Raw genomic sequence first — 14,639 nt, forward strand, 5'->3', positions numbered from 1 at the left:
GGCTCTCAGCCATGCCACTGATTAGGTGACTTCAGTCCAGTCCCATTCTTTCTCTTTCTCTCTGCCTGACCTACTCATAAGCCTGTTCTAAGGAAGGACTGGGGAGGAGAAAACTAATGTGTGCCACTTTGTGCTCCCTGGAGAAATGGTAGGATATAAATGGACCAGGATCCAGAAGCCTAGCTAAACCTTAAGTTGTCATCACTAAGGAGAATGATGTACAAGTTACAGAGAGTTTCCTCGCAAGGTTGCTTCTGGGTGACAAACAAGAAAGGCATCAAACAGCCCTGTTCGCTTTGGAAGATCTGTACAATTATATCAATGCTGCTGCCGCCACTGCTTACTAATAATACTAGTGCAGCAGGTGCAGCTGGAGAAGCCACACCTGTCTGCCAGGCGCCTGTCTTTTAGTAGCCACCCAGTGATTAAAGAGGCACAGGAATGCTTCAGGCCAAGAGAGAGAGAAAGAAAAGACAGGAGTTATCAGATCTCCACAGCCTATAATGTCCTCCAGGCACCAAAGATTAGGTAGAGGCACCTTCTTCCCAGGGTGGGGGTGTATATGGCTTAAGTCGCAGGCAAAGAGGCCATCTATTTTGCCTTTTGCAATCAGATGCCTTTTCTGGATATCCCTCCAGGCTCGACTGTAGCTGGCGCCAGTGGGGCAAGCTGGGAGGGAAGGAGGCAGACAGGCACTTGCAATGGCCTTTGACAGCCTCATTCACTTCATGGGAGTTCCCATAGGTCCACTGTTACTACCTCTTCCTCAACATAAGCTTTGTGATAATGCCAGGGTGGAGACTTTGTGGGTCTTCTTGAACTTCAGTGCCCATCAGCCCCTGGCAGCCAGACCCTGGTGAGGGATGATAAGAGCTGTAGTTCATCAGCATCTAGAGCAGAAGAGGAGGAAGTTACTCTTTTTGGCTATAAAAAGGCAGTATGTTTAGGACAGTGGGATGAGTAGCCCTGTTGGCTGGGGATTCTGGAAGGAGTGATCTCCCAAGATGACTTTTTCCATGCTCTGATCTACAGGGTTACAGGTTTCCCCATCGCTGCTATATAAGTGTTTTGTAAGTTGCTTGGGCAAGTGCCAAATCATGTGCAAGCTTTGAAAGGACCTGATCATCTTTATCTTCTTATACAGTGCTTTCAAGTGTTGGTTCAACAGGGTTCACCTATAATAGTCTAGCTATGATCTTTACAACAGCCCTGTCCGCTAAGTCCATGTTCTCTTGCCACATTATTATTATTATTATTATTATTATTATTATTATTATTATTATACTTTATTTATATAGCATTGTATTTTAGATGAAAGAACTGAGGCTAAGCAGATTACAATGTGGCAGCTCTTTTTATTAATAATTAGTATTAATTAATTCATCAATTATTTAAAATCACACTTTGACAACATATCACAAGTAATACCACAAACAGAACGAAACTTTCCTACAAATAACTATACAAACAAATATAGAGTTCTCTATTTGCTAAATTAAATTGTCATAAGTAACTAGGGACTTTATCATGCGATGGGAAATCGGGGGGAAATCAGGGGTTTAAGCAGTGATTATCTTGTGAAAATCACGCAATTGACATTAAGATTTTCACCCACATCACGATTAAAGCATCATTATCCAGGGAATAACCAGCAACAAATCATTCAGGATTTGCCTGTGAATGATTTGTTGCTGGTTATTCCCTGGTTATTCCCAAGATAATGATGTTATAATCACAACATCATGTGAAAATCCTAATTGTGATGGTGTGATTTTCACAGGATAATCACTGTTTAAATGATTTCCTCTCAATGTCCCAGTGTGATAAAGTCCTATGTGGCAGCTTTTAAACCATGGTTATATATATTTTTTTAAAAAGCAGCTTTGGAGATATTTACCACACACTGCTGCCCCCAACCTGTAGTTGCTCTGTCCCAACCCATAATTCCTGGGTCACTTTTCACTGATGGGGAAAACCCATCAATGACTTTCCAATTGTGCAAATCCCCAGGTGTGAAGTATTGCTGCTGAGGCAGTTGCACAATTGGCAGTCATGTGGTGTCAATGTTTCCTCTTATCCCTCTCTCCCCTCCCCTTCACTATTCCAAAACATCCTGATTACCTATTTTTTAAAATTTCATTTCATTTTCTTTTACAACTTAACTCACAGTAGCAGAGCCATGGAGCTGCATGAAAAAAGTGGACCCCAATTTGGGAGGAAGGTGGGATATAAATCCAATACATAAATGAATAAACTGAAAGGTCTGCTGGGTAGTGCACAAGATACGGTGGTGGGGTTAAGAGAGGGTCAGGAAGAGAGTACAATGGCACCAGTAGCCCCAGTCGCACGGTTCAAATGGGGTGTGATATTAGCTGTTCTCAATGTGGTATGGTTCTCTTTTTAAAAACTGACACAATTGCTGTGAGAAAGGGGCTTGTGCAATAAAGCCCTAAGACAGTGGTTCCCAACCTGTGGGTCAGGACCCCTTTGGGGGTCGAATAACCTTTTCATGGGGGTCGCCTAAGACCATTGGAAAACACCTATTTAATTACAGTTATGAAGTAGCAACAAAAATAATTTCATGGGTTTGGGTCACCACAACATGAGGAACTGTATTAAAGGGTCACAGCATTAGGAAGGTTGGGAACCACTGCCCTAAGAGATACAAGGCTGCCTAGTCAGTTCAAGACAGAGGCAAGATCTGAGCTTGGTAAAGTTACATTCTTGAATAGTAGCTCCTAGAATAAGTAAGGATTCTATTGGCAATGTCTGATGGGAGTTTCCAGAGCTCAGTTTAAGTCACAAGAAACTCTAAACTCACACTGACCACCATCTCTCCACTAGGAGAAAACATAAACACAACTCAAAATTAGATACCTGTTCTTACCATCAAGCCAGTCTCTCAACACATCCTGATGTAACTAATTCAGGAAGTTGCTGTGTATTTCTCCCAACACTCCCCCCCTAAGATTATGTATAGAGTAATCCACTCTTAATCTCTATTCAAACAGTGAAATAATGCAGGTAGAATCTGGGTTGAATCTTTGTTGTTCACATGCATTTCAAATGCAACCAATAATTAAGTTTTTTTTTTTTTGGAATGGGGTGGGGCACTTAGCCCAGGATAATCGATGTCAGCCTCCCCCCCCCCCAAGTTTTTCTAAAAGATTCGTATTCTTGGCTACATGAATAACTGATATGAATAAACCTGGGATAAATCAGGATAAAACTCTGCATGCCTTGAATGTGTTTAATACATTTGCATCATTGAGTCCATCTTTATTTGAATGCTGACACATGTGAGCAATGGCACTTGCAGAGCTGTGCAGAGATGCAGTTCCATAGTGTGAACAACACACCCGGATGGTGTATGTGAGATTATTTTCAGTCGTATGTAAAGGAGGGTCAAGGTTAGGGAACCACTGCTATAGTCCAGTGGGGGCTGAGCCTGGCTAGAAGTCAGGGAATGTTAAGTGACTTTTACACAAGGATAAAGTGAACACCATGTTGGTGTGTGTATGTGTGTGGAATATTTAGAAGTGGAATATTTGGGAAAAGGCATATTTGGTTTGCTAGAACCCTGAATGTGAGCACCCCAATGGCTACATTTGGTCTTAGATCCCTTATACTTTAAAACAAACAAACTATTTCTACCTCTTTTTGCACACTCTAAACTTTAGATCCTTGAGAAGCATTCTGTATCTTTGCAGTCTCCCCTTCTGAAAGACTGGACTTTTTGGTGCTTTGAAATTAAACACTTCTCCCATTACCCCAGCTCCCAGATATTACTTCCAGGACATGTTCTTCCTCTCTTTCTCCTTTGCAATGATCCACAGAATGAAAGTTCAGAGCAGTTAAGCATTAAATCTCCTAATCTTGAGGACTAGTTTTACATCACTGTTTGAATTCCTTGCTGTGCTGCAAGAGAATGAAAGGGCAGGGAGGGGGAAGAGAAATCCAGGTCCTTCTTAATTTCCTTGCTTTCCGGTTATTAATGCAAACAATGATGGACCTGAATGATCAATGGAGCAGAAGGCTGTATCTGCACTGCAGAAATAACCTGGTTTGACACCACTTTCACTGCCATGACTCAATGCTATGGAATTCTGGCATGTGTCATTTGTTGTGCACCACAAAAAATGACACATGCCAGAATTCCATAGCATTGATCCATGGCAGTAAAAGTAGTCTCAAAGCAGGTTATATCTGCAGTGTGGATGCAATAGCAATAGTATCAATAGCAATAGCATCTCTCCCACCTCTGCCAGACACTCGTACAGCTTTTTAGACTCTTGTGTGGATTGGTCTCGGCTAGAAGGAGGACGGGATTTATTACTCCACTAAAAAGAAAGAGGGATGCAAGAAATCAGAGGAAGAAATAAAGCCAGCTTTCAAGAGCAGAGGTTTCCCTGTTGTTAGTGTTCTGCGGCAGGGAAACGAATGGCCACAAGGGGGCGCGCTGTAACCTCAGCCTCTGCTGAAGATGTCTCTCAAAAGGTGAGAAGGATGTCTGGAAACAGGAGACCAGGTATCCTCACTGCAAAATGGAGGACATCCAGGGAAAATGGAGGGCATGACCAAACCCTCTTAGCACTATAAACCCATGCTTCTTAGTCCTGCACAAAATGGAGGACATGCTGAAATTCCTCCTGGAGAGAAAAGATTGAAATGTAGGATGTGTCCTGGAAAAGGAGGACCTCTGGTCACCCTGTCTGGATTTCCCCAGTTTGCCTTCTTCAGAGACCCAGAAGCAGGAGCCACACAAAGATAGATAGATTTTATTTTATTTTATTTTATTTTTATGCCACCTTTCTCCCCAGAAAGGGAACCAAGGCGGCTCTCAATATAAAATAGTAGGTTGAATAGATAGATAGATAGATAGATAGATAATAGTGGCTGATGAAAGAAAAGTTAATCCTGGATACATGTTGGGGGGAAATGGGAGTGTTTTCTAGAAGGTTCAAAAAGTTTCCTTTACTAATATAAGGCGTATCTGACCTGATTATTCATTTCATATGTGCACATTGTTAGGTCTGTATAAAACAAATTGCTGAAAAACGTTGCATTGCTCTTCTTTTTTTGTGGTATAGGAACAGATCCTTATTTTCTCCAACTTATTTTGGCCCCTGGTACAGTACTAAATTTTCGATTCAAGAAGTAATGCACTGGAGCACATCTACTTCGTTAACTAAAGTATTTGTTGTGTGCATGCATGTTGATCCTGACTTATGGCAACCTTATCACAGGATTTTCTGGGGCTGAGAGTGTGTGACCTGGGCAGGGTCATCTAGTGGGTTTCCATGGCCAAGTGAGTAATCAAACCCTGGTGTTCAGAGTTGTAATCCAACATGCAAACCACCACACCATGCTGACTATGCCTGTCCCAAAGTCCTGAGCTTGGAAAGGTTAGTTTTCTGGACTATCAGCATAGGCTGGTGGCTGTGATGTCAATGAAGCACTAAATCGATTCTGCATTTTAAGAGATGGGCAAGGTGTTAAACCAATTTGGAGGAGAGGGATCAGCACCCTGTATAGCTTTTGAAAGTATGTAAACAAACCTAGAGTGGATTCACTACCCCACTACTACTGGAGTCACCAGCCTCCATATCACAATTTCTCAATTTCCTCAACCAAAATGGGCACTTGAAAGATAATTTTTCTAAGCTGTGTGAGAAGTGCAGTCCTATTGTCACTTTATGGAATGCATCTATGGATAAAGTACAATTTGGTGTATTTATATTTTTGCTTCATTACCTTTTCCATGCTTTGTTTTGAACTGCTGAGTGCATACAAATTAACCATATATTAATGTATATAAATAGAGTGTATATATTAAATCTGGACTGAGGGGCCCAGACCTCTGCAGACATTAATGACTTTAGTTCTCACCAGCCACACGTAGCATGGCTAATGGTCAGCCATGATGGGATTTGTAAGCCAACAACATCTGGGAGGGGACAGACTGATTCTGTAGCCCTGGACTAAATACAATGTACCATACCACTAGAGACAAATATGAGTGGACCCAGATCCTCACATTAATTTTCAAATCTAGTGGTGCAGAACAGTTTTAAATGATGCTGCACTCTTTACACACTCTTCTGGGAGGAAATTCCATTAAAATTAGTGGGATTTACTATCTGAGTAAAAATGACTGGATTCAATATATAAGTGCAACCCAGAGTTATCTGAATTATCAGAATTTATGTTTTGATAACTTTATGTCTGTAATCCTGCAATGTACCGTATACGGAAGATCTAAAATAAAGCTTTTGTTCATCCAGAAGCAGTCGGTCCTCCATAGCCATGGATTCTTTATCCACAGCTTGAAATTATTTTTTAAAAAAATATAAATTCCAAAAAGCAAACCTTGATTTTGCCATTTTATATAGGGGACACCATTTTACTACACTGTTGTATATATGGGACTTGACCATCCACTCACAGGGTCTTACAACAAACCCCCAGTGGATACCAAGGGCCCACTGTCGTTAAATGGGGGAGATAAATAGTATCTCCTGAGATAGTTTTACAGATTGCCTGTGAGAAACCAGGCCTAGTTCAGGATGTTGGTAATTTCATGCAAGTCCTTAACAACTTAAGGCCCAAGTACTTATAAGAGTGCAGAGTAGTGACCAACCTGTGATTTAATGGTAGCTGGGGAGGCCCTGTTTGCAATCCCACCAGTGGGCATGGCCTTTTTGGTGATGGCACAGATAACATCTGAACAATGTATTCACTGTATATGGTTGCCCAATAGGTTACTTAGATAACAACTAAAAACAAATACGTTTACCCAAGTTTTGAGAAGAAAATCTGAGTGTGGGATTTTACTGCTGAAATTATGTGTGGTAAAAATGGTTACACTTGTTATTTTAGTTTTTAATTACATTTTACTTAGTAGATGTAAATTATGTATTTTATTGGGTTGTGCATCACCCTGGGCTCCCTTTGGAGGAAGGGTGGTATAACAACAACAACAACAACAACAACAACAACAACAGTATTCCCAAATTGTTCAGTTCGTACAGTAAAGTACGATGCACAATAAACATTCAAAAACTTTGAAATTAAGAGTGTTGCAAATAACATAAAACACTATGCTCTGCTACAACCCTAACTCTCTGTAAAAATAAATTAAAAGGTATTTTGTGTGTTAGCAATGCATAAGCTAAAATGCAGCCTGTGAAAAAATTGAATTGTACACAGGTGGCAAAATAAAAATAAATGTGGACAGATTAAGAATCAACTGTTGGCTTGGGAATCAACACTTACGTAAGTTCCATCAATTTAATGGGTTAATTCTAGTTGGGACTGCCATTAGGATTCAGGCCAAGAGTACATGTTGTTTCAGACTTATTTCCAAGAGGTTTGCATAGGAATGCATCTTTCAGAATACATGTAGTAGTAATAAACCCAAGGAAGCACATTTCAGAAGCATGCAAAGGGATCTTGTAGCATCTTTGGGACTAACTGGAAGAAAGAAGGTGGTAGCATGAGCTTTCACTTCAGCCTACTTCCTCAGATGCATCTGATTCACTAAATATAACTCTATCCAAAAGCCACAAACAGTGATACCATAATGGGACCAACCAAAATGCACAAAATACCTCAGGCAAGCTTATGTAGCTTCACTAGCTTCTTCATATGTTAAAGATTTAAAAATCATACAGGAGAAGAAAAAGGAGAATCATACAGGAGAAGAAGACAGGACAATGTTGGTCACAGCTCTACATTTGTCTCAGATACTGTATTACTTTGGTTGTCAGTTAAGATGGCGTGAGGGATATCAATGCCGGGCAGAGGCCAGTCCCCTTCTTGTGCATGTAGGAACCATGCACAATGGGCAGTAAAACACAGGTGATAACATTTCAAATTCATTAGTAATTCCACTGCGATTTTTAGATTTTGTTGTATTTTGCCCTACTGCCAAGACAGCTACCCCACAACATGTTGCATGGAATTCACAAGGTAACCTTGAGCCAGTCAATCTCTCTACCTGCCAGGGTTGTTGTAAAGATCAAGTAGGGAGGAAAAGAGCCAGGTAAGCCACCTTGAATCCACTAGAAGAAAGGAAGGACATAAATGTAACTAATAAGTAAATCAAGACTATTCTCACAGTTGCTTGCATGAGAATAAGCATCATCTTTGGCCTCATTAAAAGGTAATAACCCTCATGGCATTTGAATCATGCACTAATTCATAGGCTCTTTAAGATAAAAATTGTGGGAAAGAATTTGACACTCTTCTGATGAACACAAGCAGAAGCTGCTTCAGAATCCAGTTATGCTATCTGTGCTGTGTATTCTGCCTGTATTAATTGTTAGTATTCACAGACTCCCCACTGAGAATTAGAATTGCCACCCTCCATCTTTTTAATGGCTCTTTGGGAGACTGGGGTTGGAGGGAGGGGGAGAAGTGAGTCAATTATTTAATTGCTCTTTAACCACCAGGAATAGAGAGATGTGAATTTTTTAATATCTATAACTATATCTACATAGATTAAAATAAAATATATAAAATAAAAAATAGTAATATGTTAAAAGGGAAGGAAACTCTGAAGTATTCTTCCAAATGTTACTTTAAGGCCAACTCCCACATGAATGCTGGTCCTTATTGGTTTGTGAAGATGTGTAGATTAGAATAGCTGTGATCATATGCGACTTACCTTGCCCCAACCATTTTCATGCATGGGTGCATAGCGTGTTTGTTTGTTTGTTTGTTTGTGTACCAGCTGGCTACCCTAGGTTTTTTTCAGACCACAAAATTTGCACAGCTAAGGCTTAGATTATGATGCCCTCTCACCCAAAACATACTTCATTACATTTATTCTTTCAGTAACAAGTTAACAGATACTGCTTAGCAGTTATTCAAGAGTACATGTTAGTGCAATATTACTAATGCATTACTAATGCATTACTTTTAGTTACTTTTACTTCGTTAAAAATATGCTGAAATATAGAACAGTTTAAGCATAACAACAAAACAACAACATTAGTTGTACTAAATTTAGTATTTTACATCATGAGTTGATACATTAAACCATTGTGCCCTCATTACCCAAAGTAACATGTTGCAGAAAGGATGGTTACCCATAATATGTTCATGCCAAGTTCTGAGCAAATCCATTTCCCTTGTAACCAAGAAATGAACCCCATAGCATACAATAGGCCTGCATGTACAGACTGAAGTGCAAAGTTCTTGAGTGACTAGGGATCACCTGCTTAATGAGACTTGTGGAAACTGACAAAGCTTTGTAAATGGAGCATGAAACAAATGTGTCACACGTACAAAACAATGCAAGTTTGCACAAGTAAGTTGTCTGATATCAGAGAACTCTGTTTTGTGTTGGATCAAAACAATGAGGGAACATGAAGATGAAAAAAGCACATCAAAGAAATTGATTACTGAGCAGTGGTTCTAGACCAGTTAAAGACTGTTGTGAGTTACCACTCACACATGCAGTGTAGAGATTACTCAGCAGAAAGTGTGGGCAGAATTCACTGAGAAACGTAAGGCAGAATCGTTGCAGAGAGGTAAATTCTCCTTTAGAAGAAGTTCAACACTTTTATCAGATGCGCAATACCCATTTACTTCAAAGTTGTAGTACATTTACTTCAATGTTATGAATGCTGAATTGTGCATGCTTTATTTATTTATTTAGATTTATATCTCATGTTTTTCTCAATACTGGACTGAAAGTGGCTTTCAATAGAAGTTAAAACAAGATGTGGTACAAAAGTACCACCCGGCTTAGATCCATGTTGTTTGAAGGATTATATTCTCCCTTTCGAACCTGCCCAAGTTTAGAGACCTGTTGGGCAGGCCCTTCTCTGCACAGTGGATGATGATGTGGGTGGGCAGGACTTCTGGCCTTGGATTTCTGGCAGCATCTGTGGGGGGGAGGCGCATGAGAGTGTGCAGGCTGGAAGGAAATCCAGGAGGGCTGGAGCCGTGGCACCTGTGCAGGCCCAAGGAGCACCAGAATGGTACTGAGAAGCTCCCGCGAGGGCAGAGCAGCATCAACGGGGGCAAAAACAGTGCCCGCAGGGGAAGGGAGCCAACTGGGTGTTATCCCCCCTTCTGGAGTGTCACCCAGTGCAGTCTGCACTTCCCAGTGACATTACTGCTCTCTGACCCACCAACCTCAAAAGTGTATCTGGTGAGAATATTTTATTTGTTTGTTTGTTTTATTTTCTTGTAAGCTGCCTTTCTTCCAATATAGGGAATAGAGGAGAGGGTCTTCTGAACGGCTGCCCTAGGCTCTGGAACTCTGTTCCCAGAGAGGTTTGACTAGCAGCCTCCCTACTCTTTCCATAAGCAAGTGAAGATTTTTCTGTTTCAACAGGGCTTTAAAGTTTAGGTGGGAAAGGCCTTGTACAATGTGCTGGATTTTCTATCATTTATGTTGTTTCTGCTACTACTGTTGTTGTTGTTGTGTGCATGTGTGTGTTAATGTTTCATGTTTTTTAACTGTTTTTTAACTTCTTGACTCCTCCCCAAGAGTGGATTTGCTCTGGTAGATATCTATATCTATACCAGCGGTTCTCAGTCTGTGGGTCGTGACCCCTTTGGGGTTCAAATGACCCTTTCACAGGGGTCACCTAAGACTATTGGAAACAGTAGCAAAATCACAGATATGAAGCAGCAACTAAAACAATTTTATGGTTAGGGTCACCACAACATGGGGAACTATATTAAAGGGTTGCAGCAGCATTAGGACGGTTGAGAACCACTGATCTTTACTCACATTGTACCGGGCTCTTTGCCCAATACATTCTCTGAAAGGCTTTTTATTTCTTTCCCCCACACATTATGCAATGCTACATATACTAGCGATCCTCTGAAACCAACAATGAAATCAGATTAAAAAATAAATCCATAATATTAAAAAGGGATAAAAACAGCTTCAAGATACAAGGACACCCATTTTCTGGATTTAAAAGCTGTTAACAGTGTGTTATTCATAATTGCTGATGTGAATATCTTGTTCCCTTGGGCAGCCATCCTTCTTTCAAACCTCCTACAGTATTATGAAGAGGATACGAAAGATTATTGTCTTCTGTTTTAGTGATGTACAATCCAAGGTTTAAACACACCAAAATCAGCTGCAGGAGCAAAGGGAGATTGTTTACACTCCAAGAGTTAAGTACATAGCTTTCCAAGGGTTAAATACTTCTTAGCCTTTCACCTTCTCCCACTCCAGTTTCTTTCTATTTCTGTCCTGTCATTATCAGTTTCTCTTTCTTAGATGTGTTTCTCGCATTCTGCCCTGGTGCCCTTTCGGTCTTTCCCTCTTTGCTCCCCTTCCCCTTTATCAAGCAACAGGACATACTCTCTCACCCTAGATTGCAAGGACCCTGCAGAGACAAGCATTAGATGTAGCTTCCTATAGGTTCTCTGGAGAAATGAATTCCTCAGGCTTTGCTTGTAGGTTCACCTCTCCATTGATGAAGGTTAAGAAAGGCAATCCAAACTGAGTAGAATAATTATCTTATTGTCTAAGTATTTGGTATCATGCCATGCATTCCTTTAGATCAGAAGTGGAAATCTTGTGGCATTTTGAAGGGTTCCAACATCCACCCTCATTTTTTTGGAGAAAAAAAAATCATCTGAAAAAACCCCTTTTTTCTATGGAACATTGACTTCACCTGACTGAAATTGGGAATCTAAGGAACTAAAAATGGCCTTCTGGTCCTTGGCATGTGTCCACCCCTACAGTAGGTATTAAGGTCACAAGCATGTGCTTAGATTCCCCATCTGGCAGAAATTCTCAAAGCATGATGCTTTGCATCTATTTGCTCACCAACATTGGCTGTGAATGGTGAGGGAAGGCTGGACAAATGGATATGGGTAAGATCCTATTGGACAGTAAAGCGGAGATAGTAGAGTCAGGACTGCCATTTTAGGATGGCATTTAGCTAGGACATTAGATGGCTTTAAAACTGATTAGTTGACTTCATGAATCATAAATCTGTGACCTGAAATATATGTCTGTTGATTGGATGTTGAAGTAAAGTAACAAGGACTAGCTACCTTGATCTTTCTGAGCTTCCTGGGTAGTACACAACTTGACTTAAGAGGCTCTGAGATAGAAAACTAATCCAATGATTATGGAATACAATGAGAGTGTATTAACTGACATCAATGAGGCCACTGCAGCACTAGTACTATGAAAACTTGAGCTGGACATAGTACCCATGACGAACTGCACCAGTGCAAGAGCATTTAGAATGGATCCTATTGCACTCATCTAAAAATCTTGGCTGAAGAAACAGCTGGTCATTTCAGCTTCCCATTTTTGAAAAGGGAAGTTTCTCTCACAGAAGCAGACAAATCTGGTAAAGCACACTGAAGATTAAAATACTGCCATGCTTACAGATAGGGACATATGACCCTCCAGATGCAACTTCCCTCACCCTACACTATTAGATTTGCTTGCTACGATGAATTGTAGCTGGTGGCTTTCATGTCAGCAGAACAGCGAATCCCCTCTAGGTTTTATCCTGCACTTTACAGGAGCCATTCAATTTGCTGATCTTACTGAAAATTCAGGTTAAAAGATAGGGCACATTCATCATTCCACTGACATGGAAGGTACCAGTTGCCACTAGCTAGAGCTTACAAGAGTTGCAGGCTACCAACATGTGGGGTACCACATCTATTCCCCATCCTTGAGAGGGAAGAATAGTAGCTCAGATACAGCATGGCTTGTGTGTTGGACTAGGACCCCAGGATCCCAGGTTTTGAATCCCCACCCAGCCCTGGAAACCCACTGGGTGACCTCAGCCATAGAGGATGGCAATAGCAAACTTCCTTGAATAAATCTTGCAAAAAAATAATAATGCTGTGATAGGGTCACCATAAGTCAGAGTTGACTTGAAGGCATATAAAAATAACAACAGGAAGTAAAACAGTAGTAAGTGCACTGGCTAAACTACTTTGGGTGCTGAATTCTATTAGAGAAACCCATCTTTATGAGACATAGCTATGTTAGTCTGGAATATCAAAATGTGGCACCTTTGAGACCTACCAAGTGAAAAAGGTTGTAGCATATGCTTTCATAGACTGAGAAAATAGACCATGTTATGAAAGCTTATGCTACTATATCTTTTGCTCAGTTATTCTCAACAGTGCTACAAGAGTCATTTGCATAAGGATATAGTTAAGATTGTGATAGATAATGGCATTTCAGAAGCCTGATGCTTTTTTAAAAAAAAAAAATCCAGTTTTTTTCTGGCAGTCTTTGTCTTAATCCAATTTATTACTTCAAGATGTGTTTGATGGTTCTCAGGGAGATTAACTCACTCATGCTTATCATTTTCAGCCTTGGTCAACATGGAAAAGGCCTTCAGTAGGTATGCACGGTGCTTGGTAGAGGCCCATGTCCTTTCTATTTCAGGACTTCTTTTGTCTTCAAGACAATTTGCATAAATTACACATAACTACACTATCATGTCTGACAGTTACTCCAGCCTAATTAGGGTTTTGTGAGGTGAAAGAGGAGAAGGAACTTGCAGGGAGGGAATAGAAAAAGGGAACAGTAAGTACAGATATTGAGACATTCTCTAGTTTCATATGAGACATGAAGAAGAAACAGACTCAAAGTGTTCTCCTGGACTAGCTATATTAGGAAAAAGACTACAGAGCAGGTATAAGTAACCCAGCTTCTGAACCAGTCCTGATTTTCAAGCCTTGATGTGTGGTTAGAAGGCTGCTTTGAATTACCTGCAAGAAAGGAGGAGGAGACAAAATAGAAGAATAGTTAATTCTGTATTAACTTATTCCAAAGACTTGAGTTACAAAGAAGTAGTTTGGTCAGAGCTTAGAAAAGTCTCTTTTCGATTAAAACTACCAGTATTCTGGGAGCTGTATTTAAAGTAATCTTCCAAGCACTGGGAATGGTTATTGCTCCTTCATCACTTTCATGAAAAAAGGACAGAGCTTCTGAACATTAAATGGTTATACAAAAGAGGACATTTGGGCAGAAGTGTCTTGTCATACAAATGACATCTGTTGAAATTTCCTCTTCTATGTGTCTGTTTTTAAGAATGAGAGGAGGGGCCTTGAAAGTACCCACAACAGTTAGCAACTAACTGAGAACAGGGCCAAAGAGCACCTGTTTATGATCTTTCCCACAAGTCTGAGATGTAGTCGTATTTAATTTTTGATAGCTGTTTCTATATAGCTCTGCATATTAATTAGCATTATGTAATTCTATGACCTCTTTTCGGTGATGCCTTTTTTCTTTCTTGATGATTTCTAAGTGACCATGTTATGCAGGCGTCTAGCATAAGTCATAAATTTGAAATCTGCAAGGACAATCACCAGGCTATCGCCTCAGTCTTCATCCCCAAATAACTCAGACACATAACTGTGTTCGCAGTCTGGGAGTGCTTCTTGACCCATTGTTTCAGAGGAGGAATCAGGTGAATGCGACAGTCAGGAGCGCCTGTTATCAGCTTCGGCTGATATGCCAGCTGCCCCTTTCCTGGAACAGGGTGACCTCGAAACTGTAGTACATGCGCTGGTAACCTCATGACTTGATTTTTGCAATGCGCTCTACATGGGGCTACCCTTGTGCCTAGTCTGGAAACTTCAATTGGTACAGAATATGGCAGTCAGGTTGATCACAGGAA

This window comes from Sceloporus undulatus, chromosome 3, assembly GCF_019175285.1.
Source record: "Sceloporus undulatus isolate JIND9_A2432 ecotype Alabama chromosome 3, SceUnd_v1.1, whole genome shotgun sequence".
Taxonomy (NCBI): Eukaryota; Metazoa; Chordata; class Lepidosauria; order Squamata; family Phrynosomatidae; genus Sceloporus; species Sceloporus undulatus.